The 19,069-nt window shown below is 49.2% G+C and overlaps 1 long non-coding RNA gene across 1 annotated transcript; it reads right to left on the bottom strand.

The window, feature by feature from the left end:
• Window positions 1-12,760: 12,760 nt before the first annotated feature.
• On the bottom strand, window positions 12,761-15,625 carry LOC142922912 (uncharacterized). The gene is made up of 2 exons (XR_012940413.1): window positions 14,885-15,625; window positions 12,761-13,223 (listed from the first exon to the last, which is right to left on the bottom strand). It is a non-coding gene; the product is annotated as an uncharacterized LOC142922912 (long non-coding RNA).
• Between the last annotated feature and the right edge of the window lie 3,444 nt (window positions 15,626-19,069).

The raw sequence follows: 19,069 nt of genomic DNA on the forward strand, positions 1-19,069 counted from the left end.
AGCAGTGTCTCACTACCCCTGTGTCTCACTACCTGTGTCTCACTACCCAGTGTCTCACTACCCAGTGTCTCACTACCCAGTGTGTCACTACCCAGTGTCTCACTACCCAGTGTCTCACAACCCAGCGTCTCACTACCCGGTGTATCACTACCCAGTGTCTCACTACCGAGTGTCTCACTACCCAGTGTCTCACTACCCAGTGCCTCACTACCCAGTGTCTCACTACCAGTTTCTCACTAACAGTGTCTCACTACCCAGTGTCTCACTACCCACTGTCTCACTATCCAGTGTCTCACTACCCCAGTGTCTCACTACCCAGTGTCTCACTAGCAGTGTCTCACTACCCAGTGTCTCACTACCCAGTGTCTCAATAGCAGTGTCTCACTACCCCAGTGTCTCACTGCCCAAGTGTCTCACTACCCAGTGTCTCACTACCCAGTGTCTCAATACCAGTTTCTCACTACCAGGTGTCTCACTACCCAGTGCCTCACTACCAGTATCTCACTACGAGTGTCTCACTACCCACTGTCTCACTATCCAGTGTCTCACTACCCCAGTGTCTCACTCCCCCAGTGTCTCACTACCCAGTGTCTCACTACCCAGTGTCTCACTACCAGGTGTCTCACTACCCAGTGTCTCACAACCCAGTGTCTCAATAGCAGTGTCTCACTACCCCAGTGTCTCACTACCCAGTGTCTCACTGCCCAAGTGTCTCACTACCCAGTGTCTCACTACCCAGTGTCTCACTACCAGTTTCTCACTAACAGAGTCTCACTACCCAGTGTCTCACTACCAGTGTCTCACTACCCCAGTTTCTCACTACCTGTGTCTCACTACCCAGTGTCTCACTACCCAGCGTCTCACAAGCAGTGTCTCACTACCCCAGTGTCTCACTACCTGTCTCACTACCCAGTGTCTCACTACCAGTGTCTCACTACCCAGTGTCTAACTACCAGTGTCTCACAACCCAGCGTCTCACTACCCGGTGTATCACTACCCAGTGTCTCACTACCCAGTGTCTCACTACCCAGTGTCTCACCACCCAGTGTCTCACTACCCAGTGTCCCACTACCAGTGTCTCACTACCCAGTGTCTCACTACCAGTGTCTCACAACCCAGCGTCTCACTACCCGGTGTATCACTACCCAGTGTCTCACTACCGAGTGTCTCACTACCCAGTGTCCCACTACCAGTGTCTCACTACCCAGTGTCTCACTACCCAGTGTCGTCTCACTGCCCAAGTGTCTCACTACCCAGTGTCTCACTACCCAGTGTCTCACTACCCAGTGTCTCACAAGCAGTGTCCCACTACCAGTGTCTCACTACCCCAGTGTCTCACTACCCCAGTGTCTCACTACCCCACTGTCTCACTACCCCACTGTCTCACTACCCAGTGTCTCACTACCAGTGTCTCACTAGGAGTGTCTCACTACCCAGTGCCTCACTACCCCGTGTCTCACTACCCAGTGTCTCACTACCCAGTGTCTCACTACCCAGTGTCTCACTACCCAAAATCTCACTACCCAGTGTGTCACTACCCAGTGTCTCACTACCCAGTGTCTCACTACCCCAGTGTCTCACTACCCAGTGTCTCACTACCCACTGTCTCACTACCCAGTGTCTCGCTACCAGTGTCTCACTACGAGTGTCTCACTACCCAGTGTCTCACTACCCAGCGTCTCACTACCCAGCGTCTCACTACCCAGTGTCTCACTACCGGTGTCTCACTACCCAGTGTCTCACTACCCAGTGTGTAACTACCCAGTGTCTCACTACCCAGTGTCTCACTACCCGTGTCTCACTACCCAGTGTCTCACTACCCAGTGTCTCCCGACCCAGTGTATCACTATCCAGTGTCTCACAACCCTGGCATCTTCATCTGCAAACGTGAACAAACAGTAGCATCTACATCTTCAGAACGTGAAAAACCAGTGGCATCTACATCTGTGGAATGTAAGAACCAGTGGCATCTACATCTGCAGAAGCTGAAGAACCAGTGACATCTACATCTGAACAACGTGAAGAACCAGTGGCATCTTCATCTACAGAAGCTGAAGAACCAGTAGCATCTACGTCTGCAGAAGGTGAAAAACCAATGGCATCTACATCTGCAAAATATAAAGAACCAGTGGCATCTTTCATTTGCAGAAAATGAAAAACCAGTGGCATCTACATCTTCAGAACGTGAAAAGCCAGTGGCATCCACACCTGCAGAACATGAAGAACCGGTGGCATCTACATCGGCAGAATATGAAGAACCAGTGGCATCCACATCTGCAGAACGTGAAGAACCATTGGCATCTACATCTGCAAAACGTGAAGAACCAGTGGCATCTACATCTGCAGAAGGTGAAGAACCAGTTGCATCTCCATCTGCAGAACGTGAAGAACCAGTGGTATCTACATTTGCAGAACGTGAAGAACCAGTGGCAACTACATCTGCAGCAGGTGAAGAACAAGTGACATCTTCATCTGCAAACGTGAACACCAGTGGCATCTACATCTGTGGAATGCAAAGAACCCGTGGCATCTATATATGCAGAAGGTGAAGAAACAGTGGCATCTACATCTGTAGAACATGAAGAACCATTTACATCTACATCAGCACAACGTGAATAACAAGTGGCATCTACGTCTGCAGAAGGTGAAAACCCAATGGCATCTACATCTGCAGAATATAAAGAACCAGTGGCATCTATCACCTGCAGAAAATGAAGAACCAGTGGCATCCACATCTGCAGAACGTGAAGAACCGGTGGCATCTACATCTGCAGAACGTGAAGAACCGTTGGCATCTACGTCTACAGGCGATTATACAACGTTTAACGCCATTCCCCGTGTTATTTGTACAGGCCATACAACATATATGGGGAGTCCCTGTACATTCAACAAGGCGGGGTAACAGCGATGGCAGCCCTGACAATGTTGAAATCCACCCCTGGTAACGATGGTCCATAACTCACACTCATACTTTGATGTGACTCGGACTTTACCACGAATATGGTTTTGCGCTGAGCTTCCTTTCATCCATCCCAGCCCCTCTGTGGGCCCTCTACACACATCGCACGTTGTGCCAGTTCACTCTAGGAAGCAACCCTGGGGGCTAAGGTCACGTCAGTATGCCACCTCGGGTGCTACAGTGGCTAAGAGATGTTAACTACCTTCCATGGTATACAGGAGGTCGTGAGTTCCATCCAGACCCTGACGATGCCTGCTGCTGCAGTATATTTGGAGTCTGTGTCTCTCTTTCATCATCACAGTGGAGATGTTACCTACCTCGCCTGGTATACAGGAGGTCGTGGGTTTGATCCCGACCCGTGATGGTGCCTGCTGCTGCTGAATATTTGGAGTCTGCGTCTCTCTCTCTCATCATCACAGTAGTGAGGAGATTCTAGATTTGAAGCTTTCGTGACTGCAAGGATCCATACTCTTTGGTTCTATTCGGTAAAGTCACGTAGGTAAAAAATAAAACAAAAAATAACGACGTTTCGGCCACAACACAAGTGGCCTTCATCAGGTGAAGGGACTGTACTGTCCAGAGAACAGCGTTGGAGTGAAGACAGCCAAGCTCAGGTCGCGTCCTTTAAGCTGTGTGGGAGGAAACTAAACGCTTTGACAAAGGAATTAGCATAACATGCTGCAGAGGACCGGCACGGGGAGGGGGGGGGTTACAAATGTTGGTGTGAAGGGAAATAAGCTGCTGTGAAAGTTTAGGATACCACTACTTGAATAAATATACTGTACCATTGAAAATTAGTTTAATGTTTGGTATGATTTAGAACATCTTTCCAATGATTGCTTAATTTGAAACCATCTTCTCGGTTGAAATTGTGTCTGTGTTTGTAAATCTGAATTGCCTCGTGGACAAATCTCTGATAAAAACCCGTGGGTTTGCAGAGAACCTTGGTATCGGAGAAAACTATATCGTGATCACCCACAGCGTTGCAACAGTGATCAGCTACGGCAGAAAAATTCGTTCTGCCGTGTTTCAAGTCTGATTTGTGCTCGCGAATTCGGTCAGAGACATGTCGTTTCGTCTCCCCGATATAGCAATCACCACAGGTGCAGCTCAATTTGTAAACCCCGGGGGGTACTGTAAGTCATTGCTTTCACACTCACTTCTGCTGCTGTATCTTCACCGAATTCTAAACAGATTCTGTTTAAGGCCAGCCTATCTTTAATCTCAGAGAGGATAAGGCTACTCCGATTTGAACTCGATACTTTAGACAGGACGCTCCTACAAGCTCATTTAATGTTAATACAAAAAATGTCACCTTCTGATTGGAACCATCCAGACAACATGACTGCTTCTTCTGCTGATTCACTATCAGTCAAATGCAAAGCTAACCTGATTTCTTAATTCAACCACCTATCAAAGGAGAACCCAGTCCCACATATAACAAAACTAGACGTTAACAAAATCGTCATTAATCAGAGTAGCACCCCGATTTCGGACAATCTGAAAACAGTACTGGCTAGAGGGCTAAATTTTGCTGTCACCCCAAAACATATACCTGTAGATGATATCATCTCTCAGGTCGATGTAGCCCTCAAAGTCGTAGGACACATCCAAGCAGACGTTGTGAGAGCTGAAATAGCCACTATTCTTAAGAATGCTAAGAAACCCATTAGCAACATCAGCAAAAATGAACGCTCTGAACTCGCGAATTTTAAAAACAGAAATGATATAGTCATCCTCTCAGCCGACAAAGGCAACGCTACTGTAATTATGGATAAAGATTCATACAACAACAAAATCCAGAACCTGCTCAACGATGGAAGTTACTCAATAAATAAAAATGACCCTACTAATAGCCTAACGATAAAAACCAACAAGATCATCACAAGTTCGACCTCCCTAATCGAACCAACTAAACGTCCCTCCCTAAAACCTTCTGCTGCAAGACCCCCTAGATTCTATGGTCTTCCCAAGATTCATAAAGAAGGCACCCCACTACGACCCATGGTATCCACGATCAACTCCCCTACCTATAGACTAGCCCATTTTCTGTCAGATACCTTGCTGCCTTTCACTGGCAAGACCTCCTCAGAAGTACTTAACTCAGCCCAATTGGTCTCTATGGTCAAAGACGTTGTACTGTCCCCTGACGATATCCTTGTCAGCTTCGATGTGGTCTCTTTGTTCACCAAGGTCCCAGTACCTGATACCATTAAAATAATTTAAAATGTGGTCCAACATGGACTAGACCCTGATACACCTGTGCTGGTTAGGCACTGCCTCACAATACCTACTTTACTTGGAATGGCACCTTCTACAAACAAAATGAGGGTACCCCCATGGGATCCCCCTTGTCACGAGTGATAGACAATGTTTTCATGGAGAAATTTGAATCAGACGCCATCCAGACTTCCATCCTCAGACCTTCCCTGTGGAAGAGATATGTAGACGACACTTTCGTCATTTGGCCACATGGCCTCTCAGCTTTGAACCTTTTCCTAGACCACATCAATTCGAGACATCCCGCCATCAAATTCACCATGGAAGTGGAGAATGATGGCAAGTTACCATTCTTGGATGTTCTGTTTGAGAGGAGACCTGATGGCTCATTGGGACATTCTGTCTACAGGAAAACCTACCCACACAGATTCCTACTTGAAACCTGATTCCCACCACCACCCGACTCAAAATAATTATCTCATCAAAACGTTATACCACAGGGCTTATTGCATTTCGGACCAACACCACCTGACCAGTGAATTAAAACATGTACATCTGGCCCTCAAGAGGAACGGATACTCTGACCGTACCATCCGCCAAGCTGTTTCTCCCTCCATACAGAAACAACCACTTGATACTCCGATCAAAAACATCACACTACCATATATAGCAGGCGTTACTAAAAAGATCTCCAAAATTCTAAACAAACACAAGATCCTGGTCCGGTTCAATACAGTACACAAAATCCGTGACCTGATCCCATCCGTGAAGGATGTCATTCCTGACTTACAGTACCCCGGGGTTTACAAATTGAGCTGTACCTGTGGTGATTGCTATATTGGGGAGACGAAACGACATGTCTCTGACCGAATTCGCGAGCACAAATCAGACTTGAAACACGGCAGAATGAATTCTTCTGCCGTAGCTGATCACTGTTACAACGCTGTGGGTGATCACGATATAGTTTTCTCCGATTCCAAGGTTCTCTGCAAACCCACGGGTTTTTATCAGAGATTTGTCCACGAGGCAATTCAGATTTACAAACACAGACAATTTCAACCGAGAAGATGGTTTCAAATTAAGCAATCATTGGAAAGATGTTCTAAATCATACCAACATTAAACTAATTTTCAATGGTACAGTATATTGATTCAAGTAGTGGTATCCTAAACTTTCACAGCAGCTTATTTCCCTTCACACCAACATTTGTAAACTCTCCCCCCCCCCCCCCCCCCCCCCGTGCCGGTCCTCTACAGCATGTTATGCTAATTCCTTTGTCAAAGCGTTTGGTTTCCTCCCACACAGCTTAAAGGACGCGACCTGAGCTTGGCTGTCTTCACTCCAACGCTGTCCTCTGGACAGTACGGTCCCTTCACCTGATGAAGGCCACTTGTGTTGTGGCCGAAACGTCGTGATTTTTTGTTGTTTTATTTTTTACCTACATGACTTTACCGAATAGAACCAAATAGTATGGTGAAGAGATCTTAACTACCTCGCCTGGTATCCAGAAATTCATGGGTTCGATCCCAACCCTGATGATGCCTTCTGCTGTATATTTGAAGTCTGCGTCTGTCTCTCATCATCATCATCCTCACAGTGGCTAGGAGATGTTAACTACCTCGCCTTGTGTGCACGAGATCGTGGGCGCCACGGTGGCAAGGAGACGTTATGAACATCGCACGTGCAGCAATTAATTTTCGCGAGTCAATAATTTACGGCGGAATTGGTTCAACACTGGTCAAATTCTGGACAAGTTTTGACATTCCAGTGTCTCGTCATCAGCGGTATTTCTTTAACTTCCAGATGCTACAGACAAGGGCTCCCTCTCCCTCCTCCGCTCTGTCTCACTCTCTCAGATAGTGGGTCTTGGTTGGACGCAAATTTATTTAGTAGCACACAACACAAGACAACCATTAGCGTGGCTGCGGTGGATATGACAGCCTAAAAAAAAACACGCAGGCAACGCGTCCCCTTTGTAAGTGTGTGGCTCTCCATGCCTGTAGCCACACGCAAACTCCAAATATACAGCAGCAGGCATCGTCAGCGGTCGAGATCGATCCCACGACCTCCTAAATACCAGGCGAGGTAGGTAACATCTTTTAGCCACCGTGATGATGATGAGAGAGAGACACAGACTCCAAATATACAGCAGCAGGCATCGTTAGCGGTCGAGATCGAACCCACGACCTCCTGCATACCAGGCGAGGTAGTTAACATCTCATAGGCACCGCGGCGAAACCCGTCAGCCACAAGGCATCCCGGCGAGAAAGATGTATTTGCGTCGTGCATCGTGAATATTGTTATCACCATTATCATCGTTTCACATCAATTACGGCGTGTATGTGTGTGTTTGTGGTGAACACAAGACTTGGTGATGATGGTGCTGTCTCTTCGGTGTCCGAACTTACACCGGCGAAAAAAGTTACGTTCCATGAAAAACGTGTAACTAGTTTGGGGCTTCAGTTGACAGAGCGCGGAACGCTAAAAGCTCACCTGCAACGGAGTCTCTCTCGCACGGCGGAGAACAGAGACTCACACAGGAGCCCAGCGGAGGGGTGGAGGAGGCGGAAATAATGAGATGTTGAATCTTCGGTACGTCTCTCTCTCGCTCGACATCACCACCCCACCCGCCTGCACTCGGAAAGCCCTGATTACTCCCACATCACCACCTCCACCAACTCCACCCCGCCACTACCTCTCATCCCCACCACCACCACCCACCACCACCACCCACCACCACCACCCCCACCCACCACCACCACCACCCCCACCCACCACCCACCACCCCCACCCACCACCCACCACCACCACCCACCACCACCACCACCACCCCACCACCACCACCCCACCACCACCCCACCACCCCACCACCACCACCACCCCACCACCACCACCACCCCACCACCACCACCTCCCCACCACCACCACCTCCCCACCACCACCTCCCCACCACCACCTCCCCACCACCACCACCTCCTCACCACCACCTCCCCACCACCTCCCCACCACCTCTCCTCCCCACCACCACCACCCCACCACCACCTCCCCACCACCACCACCTCTCCTCCCCACCACCACCACCTCCCACCACCCCACCACCACCTCCGCTCCCCACCATCACCTCCCCTCCCCACTACCACCATCACCCCCACCACCCGACTACCACCCCAGCACCACCACCTCCCCATGTTTCTTGGGGTCACGATGCAAACGATCTCGCAGTATCGGCGGCAGCCGTGCGTGACGGTGAGGCGAGGGATCGCGTCCCAGTCGACAGCGCTATGCAAAGTGCTGCCAAGGACATCAAAACATTGACACGTTGGGGGGCCCAACTGGTTCTTCCAGAACCAATGGGCACGTGAATGGACTTTGCAGGGAAAATAAACCATAACGCTGCACTATAATCCAGATGTTTGTCCACCCAGGCGGTGTGCCAAGATATGCATGAATGTGTGAAATAATATCATAACTCGAGAATCATTACATACATATTTACTACGCCACTGTACACTCAACTATACACTACGCTACTTACACTACACTGTACACTACACTACTATACACTTCACGACTATACACTATACTACTATACACTACTATACAATACACTACTATACACTACACACTACACTACTATACACTGCACTACTATACACTGCACTACTATACACTGCACTACTATACACTACTATACTCTACACTACTATACACTACACTACTATACACTACACTACTAGATACTACACTACTATACACTACTATACTCTACACTACTATACACTACACTACTATACACTACACTATACACTATACCATACACTACACTATACACTACTATACACACACTCGACACTGCGGAATGCCACGTGCGATGTCTATCTTTGAGGAGGGAAGATCTCTCCAAGGAGAGGCCAAGCCACGTCTGTGGTCCTTCAATGAGAACGCGGTGGTCAGATGTATATCGAGCGCATCACTCCCGAGTCGAATCTTCTCCGAACATTAGACGGGTGATAAAAATAGCGGCCATCTCGGTGTAGGTGCACGCGGGAGCCGTCCCATTCCGACTCGGGGATGCTGACAGTGCGCTGTCTTTGAGTTGTACGCCTTGTGGTGTCATCTGGTCCAACACCAGTGGAGACTAGGCTCTAAGAAAAACCGTCTCTCGGGTGTGGACCAATCAAATTCAAGGACAGTGCCATCATCATTATCAGAGTTGTCTCTTTTTGGTTGCATTTTGACTGCTTGTGTTGTGGTTATTGCAAACATGATCCCTTGTATAAAGGTGTCAGTTTTTGTGCCAGATAAAAGGGTAAAAACCTATTACTGTATCTTGCTACTGGCAAAGGAGGTCTCATAGTGTAAAGGATTACCCCGAGCTCTCAATAACTCTGACAGTGCGCGTTTTTTTTTAGTTGTACGCCTTGTGGTGTCATCTGGTCTAACACCAGTGGAGACTAGGCTCTAAGAAAAGCTGTCTCGGGTGTGGACCAATCAAATTCAAGGACAGTGCCATCATCATTATCAGAGTTGTCTCTTTTTGGTTGCATTTTGACTGCTTGTGTTGTGGTTATTGCAAACATGATCCCTTGTATAAAGGTGTCAGTTTTTGTGCCAGATAAAAGGGTAAAAACCTATCACTATAGGCTAACGAGTCGTCGTCGAGGGCCCGGGGGGATGTCCATCCCACCGAGATGTAGACGGCCCTCGAATCGACGAAGAAAAGCCGTCCAATCTCCTCCCGCAGCAGTGAACTGACTTGCAGTTGGAACTTGGTGAACGATTTCCACCTTCTAGATTTGAAGCTTTCGTGACTGCAAGGATCCATACTCACATTAAACCAATTTTCAATGGTACAGTATATTTATTCAAGTAGTGGTATCCTAAACTTTCACAGCAGCTTATTTCCCTTCACACCAACATTTGTAACCCCCCCCCCCCGTGCCGGTCCTCTACAGCATTTTATGCTAATTCCTTTGTCAAAGCGTTTGGTTTCCTCCCACACAGCTTAAAGGACGCTGTATTCACTCCAACGCTGTCCTCTGGACAGTGCGGTCCCTTCACCTGATGAAGGCCACTTGTGTTTTGGCCGAAACGTCGTTATTTTTTGTTTTATTTTTTACCTACGTGACTTTACCGAATAGAACCAAACAGTATGGATCCTTGCAGTCATGAAAGCTTCAAATCTAGAATCTCCTCACCACTGTGATGATGAGAGAGAGAGACGCAGACTCCAAATATTCAGCAGCAGCAGGCATCGTCACGGGTCGGGATCAAACCCACGACCTCCTGTATACCAGGCGAGGTAGGTAACATCTCCACTGTGATGATGAGAGAGAGACACATACTCCAAATATACAGCAGCAGCAGGCATCGTCAGGGTCTGGATGGAACTCACGACCTCCTGTATACCATGGAAGGTAGTTAACATCTCTTAGCCACTGTAGCACCCGAGGTGGCATACTGACGTGACCTTAGCCCCCAGGGTTGCTTCCTATAGTGACCTGGACAACGTGCGATGTGTGTAGAGGGCCCACAGAGGGCCTGGGATGGATGAAAGGAAGCTCAGCGCAAAACCATATTCGTGGTAAAGTCCGAGTCACATCAAAGTATGAGTGTGAGTTATGGACCATCGTGCCAGGGGTGGATTTCAACATTGTCAGGGCTGCCATCGCTGTTACCCCGCCTTGTTGAATGTACAGGGACTCCCCATATATGTTGTATGGCCTGTACAAAAAACACGGGGAATGGCGTTAAACGTTGTATAATCGCCTGTAGACGTAGATGCCAACGGTTCTTCACGCTCTGCAGATGTGGATGCCACTGGTTCTTCATTTTCTGCAGATGATAGATGCCACTGGTTCTTTATATTCTACAGATGTAGATGCCATTGGGTTTTCACCTTCTGCAGATGTAGATGCCACTTGTTATTCACGTTGTGCATATGTAGATGTAAATGGTTCTTCATGTTCTACAGATGTAGATGCCACTGTTTCTTCACCTTCTGCATATATAGATGCCACGGGTTCTATACATTCCACAGATGTAAATGCCACTGGTGTTCACGTTTCCTTTGTCAAACGTTTGGTTTCCTCCCACACAGCTTAAAGGACGCGACCTGGCTTGACTTTCTTTACTCCGACGCTGTCTTCGTGACAGCACGGTCCCCTTCACCTGATGAAGGCCACTTGTGTTGTGGCCGAAACGTCGTGAATTTTGTTATTTTGTCTTTTACCTTACGTGACTTTACCGAATAGAATCAAAGAGTAAGGATTTCCACCTTGGAAGATTGCGGGCTGCTGCGGCGCGTGCCGATTCGACCCGCAATGGCGGAGGAGTTAAGTTTTTTTCAGTTTTTCAGTTTTATTTATTTTGGTATGGCCCTGTGAGCCATTCGGCTCTTGAATCGGAGTGCAACCGCAACAAAACAACTAAAACACATGAACAAGAAAAACATCTTCAAGTGACTACTGTGTGTTGACTGTGCGAAACAGAAAATCCATTAAAAAAACAGCAAAATATTCCTGAAAAAAGCACCGTGCACCAACGCTGTGTGCAAAAAAATCCCAGTGGGATGCAATTCAAACAACAACAACAACAACCACAAGAAAGCTTAGATTAAGGCCATGAGTCTAACTCCGTACTACAACAAAACAAACATGACCAAACCAAAAAAAAGTTTGCAAAATCACCAAAAAATAAAGCCATAATTGCAACGTAACAGCGAGCAAAGGGACTGTGACCGAATTTTTAACAATAAATTACGTAAATAACACGTAACACCAAAATCCTGGAGCCAAAGCTGGCTGCATGAGTCACTCCACAACAACAGAAGCATCGGTCGGAGTATCAAATTTTTCAATGCCCTTCCCACCATTTCGGGGCTGCAAACCCCGAAATGGCGGGAAGGTCCAGCGCTCCGGTCGCCTCGGTTATGACAGCGGCGGGAAGAGCGTCTTTGCCGTCCGGTAGAAGTCGCGGCAGTCATCCGCTCAAAGAGATGAGCGGCGGCCAACGGCCGACAGCAAACCCTCCCCCGGGTGACCCGGCGATGCCCAGCCCAGCTCCTGCGGAGGTGGCTTGGCTGGGCTCGCCGTGTACTCCCGAGCCGACTGGAGCACGTTCGTCGAGAGCGGGGCGCTCGAAGGGGGACGACGCCTTCCTTAGTTCGGCGTCATCATCGGGTGACGCAACAGCTGGGTCATTACGTTTAAATCGCCGACTCGGGACATGACGGGCGAAGTGTTCGTTGGCACTTGTGGCACCAAATGTAGTGTCTTCGAAAAGTTGCTCACACCGACGCGTTGGAACAGTTCACCTGCTTACACTTTATTCGCCTATTCTTGCACCAGTTGTAGGCACTCTTATAACTATCTATACGGTCACTTGTGTTTAACCTCTCCCCACTCTTGTTTACCTTTCACCTCGCTTATCCTGCACTCGGCAGCTCTGCTCTCAGCGTCTCCGCACACAGCGACTCTACATCTCCACCGCCGTCCTCACCTAGGCTCCCTCAGACCCGCTCAGACCGTCTGTGCCTTTACCTATGGCATCGGTCGTGCAAAAACAACTTAAACACCTCGATCATTGTACAACGATCATTTTTATTAACAGATATTGAAGCATTTACAGTATGCATACGTGACACTCCCCATTTTGCCTGGGATGTAGTGAGCAAAATTTATAGTCTTTGAAAGTGGAGGAAAGGTCTCCAGATGCACCACCATTCACATCACTCACTTCTTCTTCCTCCTCCTCCTCCTTCTGCCACCAAACCTCAAAGTGTTTAGCGAAAGTCTTCGGCCCTACTTCTCGTTAGGGTCTCCTTTTTGAACTGGATGCGCTGCTTCAACTTCGCATTAATTATGACTTCGTCATGTATGGGAGAAGATGACTTGCCTGCGTTTTCACTTGTGACTGCAGCAGATCCAATCTATGAACCCCCTCGCAAACATTTTCAACCTCTCACCTCACCAAACGTACATTTCCACTCGAGTGGTAATCCGCTCGCATTCGTCCATTACGCACCTCCGATCAGCACGGTTGGCTACATACGGTGTGAAAGAAGGTCAACATACATGCATACATTGTATAAAAATGGCTACAAAAAGATCCGAATAATTATAGGCCAATATCTATTATTTTACCAGTAAGCTAAAATATTCGAGGGAATAAAAAGTTAAATCACAAATAAACTGCTGCCTAAAAAGTCACAATCTCCTGCGCAGTAAACAGGTTTTCGAGAGGATTCCTGCACCACCACAGCTACGATGGATGTATTATTATTGTTTTCTTCAGTACCCTGGATAAAGGCCACTACTGCTGTGCACTATTCTTTGACTTGGTAAAAGCCTTTGACACTGTTGACTAAGATATTCTAATCACAAGACTTGGCCAGCTAAAATGTTCAGACAGTACAATAAAAGAATTCCTCAGAGTAACGCGAGCATATACGGCGATAGGAAAAGGTCCTTAAAATGAATGTAACAATATTCATACAAACAGTAATGAAGGAGCCTGTTCCTACAAGTGATAACCTCACGTCCACAAATATTAATATAGCAAAGGCTGTTCCACAGGGTTCCATGCTGGGCCCAATTCTGTTTTTATATTGAAACAATCTTGGACTAAACTTAAACCACTCAGAATTAAATCAATTTGCTGATGACACTTGCCATGCGGATATTTGATAAATCCCCAAACGAAGTCAAACAGAATCTCCAACATAATTTCGACTTAATTCAACATCAATTTTCATAAGTAAAATTGCCCCTAAAGCCCCCCAAAAAAACAAACATCGTTTCATTCCATTCACCTATTACAGATATGAGAAAGAACATCATTTAACAAACGGAGTGTTTAAAATACTTGGGTTTACTGATCGATTAAAAGCTTACATTCCAACCCCATATTGATCACATATGAAAGTAAATCTAATCAAAAATAGGGTTTTCACACGGGAAAAAAGTTGTCCCATCTATTGTGCCTGTAAATTGTGGAAGCTATCATTCTACCACTCCTTTTCAGCTACTACGACACGGCTTAAAGTATATCGACTAGTGCAACGCTAAACAGACTAACCGAAATTTCTAATTCTGCTCTTTGATTTCTACTGGATGTACCACACAGGACCCACCATTCTGACCGTAGGTACATAAAATAAATGAAAACTAAATTATTTACTTTATTTTACCTACGTGACTTTACGGAAAACACCAAAGAGTATGAATCCTTGCAGTCACGAATTCTCAAATCTAGACCTAAAATCAAATCTCACATCCCTCGACGCAAAAAGAAATCATCTAACATTAGGGCCCTGTTCGTCCATTAAATCCTTATTGGCAAATCTGCGCTACACTATTATTGAACTTCTTACATTCCATATGTAGCTAATTCATTAACCCCACTGTCAAACCCAATAAATCTGAGACATCCGTCTAATTGCCATTTTTAACGATCCCAAAGAACGAGAATTGGAATAGCTGACAAAGCTTTTACCATCGCAGCACCACCGTTTTGGAACAATCTCGTTCCCTTCAGCTTAACGTCGTAAATATTCCTTCAGCAAAATGATCATGAACCAGATTAGTGCTGAATACAGCAAGCACATTTGCAAATGAGGTTGTTAACTTTTGACCCCTTTAACCGTGCATCATCGATAGTTACATTTTTAATGCGTATATTTTATTATAGGGATCTGCTACTTACTCTGTTGTTGTTGTTGTTGTTGTCTTGGCGTTGTCTGAGACTGTTGTTGTTGTTGTCTCGGTGTGGTCTGGGACTGTTGTTATTGTATCGGTAGTGGGTAGTTTGCGATAAACTACTTCAGGGCGTGATGACCCTGCCTTACGCGAGTCCCAGGCACAGTTGGCCCGGCCGTCAGTACCTGGTAAGGGTTACGCGGTCTTCTCACTGCCTTGTGATCGTCTCGGGAGAGTCAATGGCTAAGGGAGCAAACCCTTACAGAAAATCAGGAGTGGGGCCCCTTAGGCGGTTTTGTGACGCAAAGCGGCACATTCCCGGCAGCCCCTGCAGCCAAACTGGTACCAAACGTCGTGCTACGCACTCGTATGAACATCGCCAGCAAGGCCGAGGGGGGGGATCCTGACGCATGGGCAACACCAGGATTTCCAGAGTAACCTGCCCGGGCTTTGCGCCAACACGAGGTGCAAGAATGGGGAGAGGACACTCCTTCTCGGCCACCTAACCGTGGCCAAGAAACACGGGCGGCAGCAGCTCACGGGTTATAAGCTCATTTTAGATTGGCGTAAAAAAATGGGCGCCATGGGTTTCCATCGTCAGTGGGAGGGGTCATTGCACCCTAGTGGATAGCTACCGCCGCCCGCCTCAAGCTGGGCAGCCTCCGGCCAACAAGCTGCTTTCCCGCCACGGCTCACCTGCTCCAGTGGGTGCTTGGAGCTTATGGTTCATTACCAGACAAGTGGGCTGCAACACCTGCACCAGACAAAAGCAAAACAAAACGAAAGAAGGTTCCAGCCCTTCATTTTGCAAGCTGGTAATGTAAGCACAGCGTGTTCTGGACTCTCTGGAGATCTATAGCAGATTGAGGGCATCGGCAAGACTGCAGCTACCGACGGGGAGCTGGGCGAGACTCCGTGTGGATATTGTTGTCGGTTGTCTATCGGTACCCGAATGCGATCACTGTGCATATGCTATGCACTTCCTATGATTATTTCATTTAATCAAATATCTACCTTAACGCTGCCCATTGTTAAACTACTGGAACGTAGACTGCATACAATTGTAATAAAAGCACTTCCACGACAACTGTTGACTGGCATCTCTCTTTGAACACATTCCTGCGGAGGGGGCTGGTAGGAAATTTTGAAGTAATTGTGCACGGATATTTAAGCCAAACTTGTTAGGAGTCGTGCGCAGAAGAAAGCAAAATGAAAAGTGAGCAGAATTATAAAACGACGCCAGAAAGTTGCAGTGTAAAAGAGGTCTCACCAGAAAGTGCAGTGTTATAATCCCCTGCCTCCTGTGAAGAATTAATCCCGGTTGGGCTTCCAGTCCATATAAGGGCACCACGGGGTGACCAGCCCCTCCCCACCCAGACCCACCCCCACCCCTCCCACCCCCCACCCAACCCCTCCCACCCCCCACCCAACCCCACCCAGCCCCTCCCCACCCTCCCCACCCAGGCCCTCCCCACCCTCTCCACCCAGCCCCTCCCTACCCTCCCCTCTCCACCCAGCCCCACCCCTGCGACGTGGACAGACATCCACAGACATACACAATTGGGCTTCCAGTCCACTACGTTTCCTACCAGTATTATATGACTGCACAGCTCTGCTCTCTCTTTCTCTCTCCGGATGGCTCCACACTCTCTCACTCTCTCTGCCGTGACGCGCGCCTCCCTGCTCAACTGTCGTCGCGCGTCTCTCCCCCTCGCTCCCTGTCCACCGCTGGCTGACGGCGTGCCGGGAGGAGAGACGGCTACGCTGGAAGGACCGCCAGGTGGCCGGTGGCGAGTAGAGCGTGGCGATGACGCAGTCCGGGCTCCAGGCTTCCCACACCGACCCAGCGTCCTCTCACTGCCTCCCCTTATATTCCCCTCGGTGGAGCAAGCTCCGCCTCCGGACACGCCCCCTCGTAGAACCTTCTCGACCGTTCTCGTACGTACCCTCTAGCTCCGCCTCCGGACACGCCCCCTCGTAGAACCTTCTCGACCGTTCTCGCGCGTACTCTCTAGCTCCGCCTCCGGACACGCCCCCTCGTAGAACCTTCTCCACCGTTCTCGCGCGTACTCTCTAGCTCCGCCTCCGGACACGCCCCCTCGTAGAACCTTCTCGACCGTTCTCGCACGTACTCTCTAGCTCCGCCTCCGGACACACCCCTTTCGTAGAACTTTCTCGACCGTTCTCGCGCGTACTCTCTAGCTCCTCCCGTCACCTTTGGCCCAGATGGATCCCACACTTCCCATTGGGTATTAGTTACCAAGTGGTGGCTTATGCAGATACCCCTCGTCAACCCCTAGATGGCGCTCTCTCATTCCATCACCTCCCCCCTCCCCCCTCGTGATGAAAAGACGAGCCGTCCCAGCTAGGAATGGACCCGAACAAGTAATGGAAAGAGCGACATAACCCTGGTGGCAACAAGCACAAGAGAGCATACATAATGAAGAATAGCGCACGAACGATAACGAACGCAAGAACAAGGAAGCAAGGTGAATACCCAACACAGGCAAAGGCACACACGAACGTTAACGGAATCGGGGCGTCTTTGAACGGGTCTGTGACGCCGTACCATCCCCTGCATCCGTATCCAGCCCTGCATGGGTTGGCTCGGCAGGAGGAAGGGCGGTCGGTCAGCGGAAGGGTGATGAAGTCCGTCGCTGCGGGGCTGGATCGTGCGGGGTCAGCGTCCGCAGCAGCAGCCAAGGGCTTCGCTGCCGCGGGCGGTAAAACAGAATCCCACGGGGGATCAATCTGCAAACCGCTCTGGCACGTCGGACACATCAGACCCTGGCAGGCCAATTGTTGGGGATGAAGAAGCAACGCCCGTAGGAAAGAATTGCGTCAACCGAAATGGGTGGACGAACCAACGACGGAGAGACCCCCGCCTCGAATGTGCACGCACTGTGGATGCCTAACCTCTACCACTTCAACAGGACCGTGCATGGCCTGTGTAACTTGGGAGAGGTGCCCATCACCGACAGACCATGGCATGTCGCGGCCGGACCCGCGTGCACAACGCTCGTTGCGAGCCCGCGTTTTAGCGGCGTTGACCCGAGCCGCCTCCCGCGCCTCAGAAATCCGGCGCAGGGAGTCTCGGACGTGGTCAGGTAGGGTCCCCGTTCAGCGTCTCCATCAGTCGTGCCAAATTGGGTATCAATGGGGTGGCACGTTCTCCCTTCCGTACACGAGGGAAAACGGTGAGAATCCTGTGGAAGCGTGCGGGGCCATTCTATACACGGCGAGCACGCTCGGCGCGTGTAAATCCCAATCGGCCTGTTTTTCATTGACAGTGTGGCAAAGCATGACAGTCAGAGTACGATTCAGTCACGATAGAGTACGCCGATTGATCGGGCAAGGGCCATGCCATCGGCCACCGAGCAAAATATTCCACACCCACCAAAAGGTATTTGTTACCCCTGGGAGTGATCGGGAATGGGCCCAGGACATCAAGGGCCACCAGCTCGTTGATGCGCGTGACCGAAATGGATCACAACGGCGGAAGACATCTTTGGTGCGGCGGTTTCCGCCAAGTGCCGTCAGGGCAGGAACGTGATGCCGGGGCGAAAAGTAATTCCATTGCAGCGTCAGCAAAGTTTTTTGAACGCCGAGGTGCAACAATTTATCCCCATGCACACGATTGAGATAAAACGGCGCCGATACCCATGTCGCTGGCGTCGGTGTCTTAATATAAACGGCAAGGAAAAATCTGGATATTCGAGCATCGGTGCATCGGATAAGCGACTGCCAGGTGGCTGCGTGTCTGGCTGGGTGACTGGCTGGGTGATTGGCTGGGTGACTGGCTTGTTAACTGACTGGGTGACTGGCTTGGTAACTGGCTGGGTGACTGGTTGGGTGACTGGCTGGGTGACTGGCTGGGTAGCTGCGTGTCTGTCTGGGTAACTGGCTGGGTGACTGGCTGGGTGACTGGCCGGGTGACTGGCCGGGTGGCTGCGTGTCTGTCTGTGTAACTGGCTGGGTGACTGGCTGGGTGACTGGTTGGGCGGCTGTGTGTCTGGCTGGGTGACTGGCTGGGTGACTGGCCGGGTGGCTGCGTGTCTGGCTGGGTAACTGGCTGGGTGACTGGCCAGGTGGCTGGTCGGGTGACTGCGTGGCTGGCTGGGTGACTTCTGCGTGTCTGGCTGGGTGACTGGCCGGGTTGCTGACTGGTTGGGTGACTGGCTGGGTGACTGGT

Source organism: Petromyzon marinus, unplaced genomic scaffold (genome assembly GCF_048934315.1).
Source record: "Petromyzon marinus isolate PM22_M1 ecotype Great Lakes invasive population unplaced genomic scaffold, UKy_Petmar_22M1.pri1.0 PM_Scaffold_21, whole genome shotgun sequence".
In the NCBI taxonomy this organism is placed as follows: domain Eukaryota; kingdom Metazoa; phylum Chordata; class Hyperoartia; order Petromyzontiformes; family Petromyzontidae; genus Petromyzon; species Petromyzon marinus.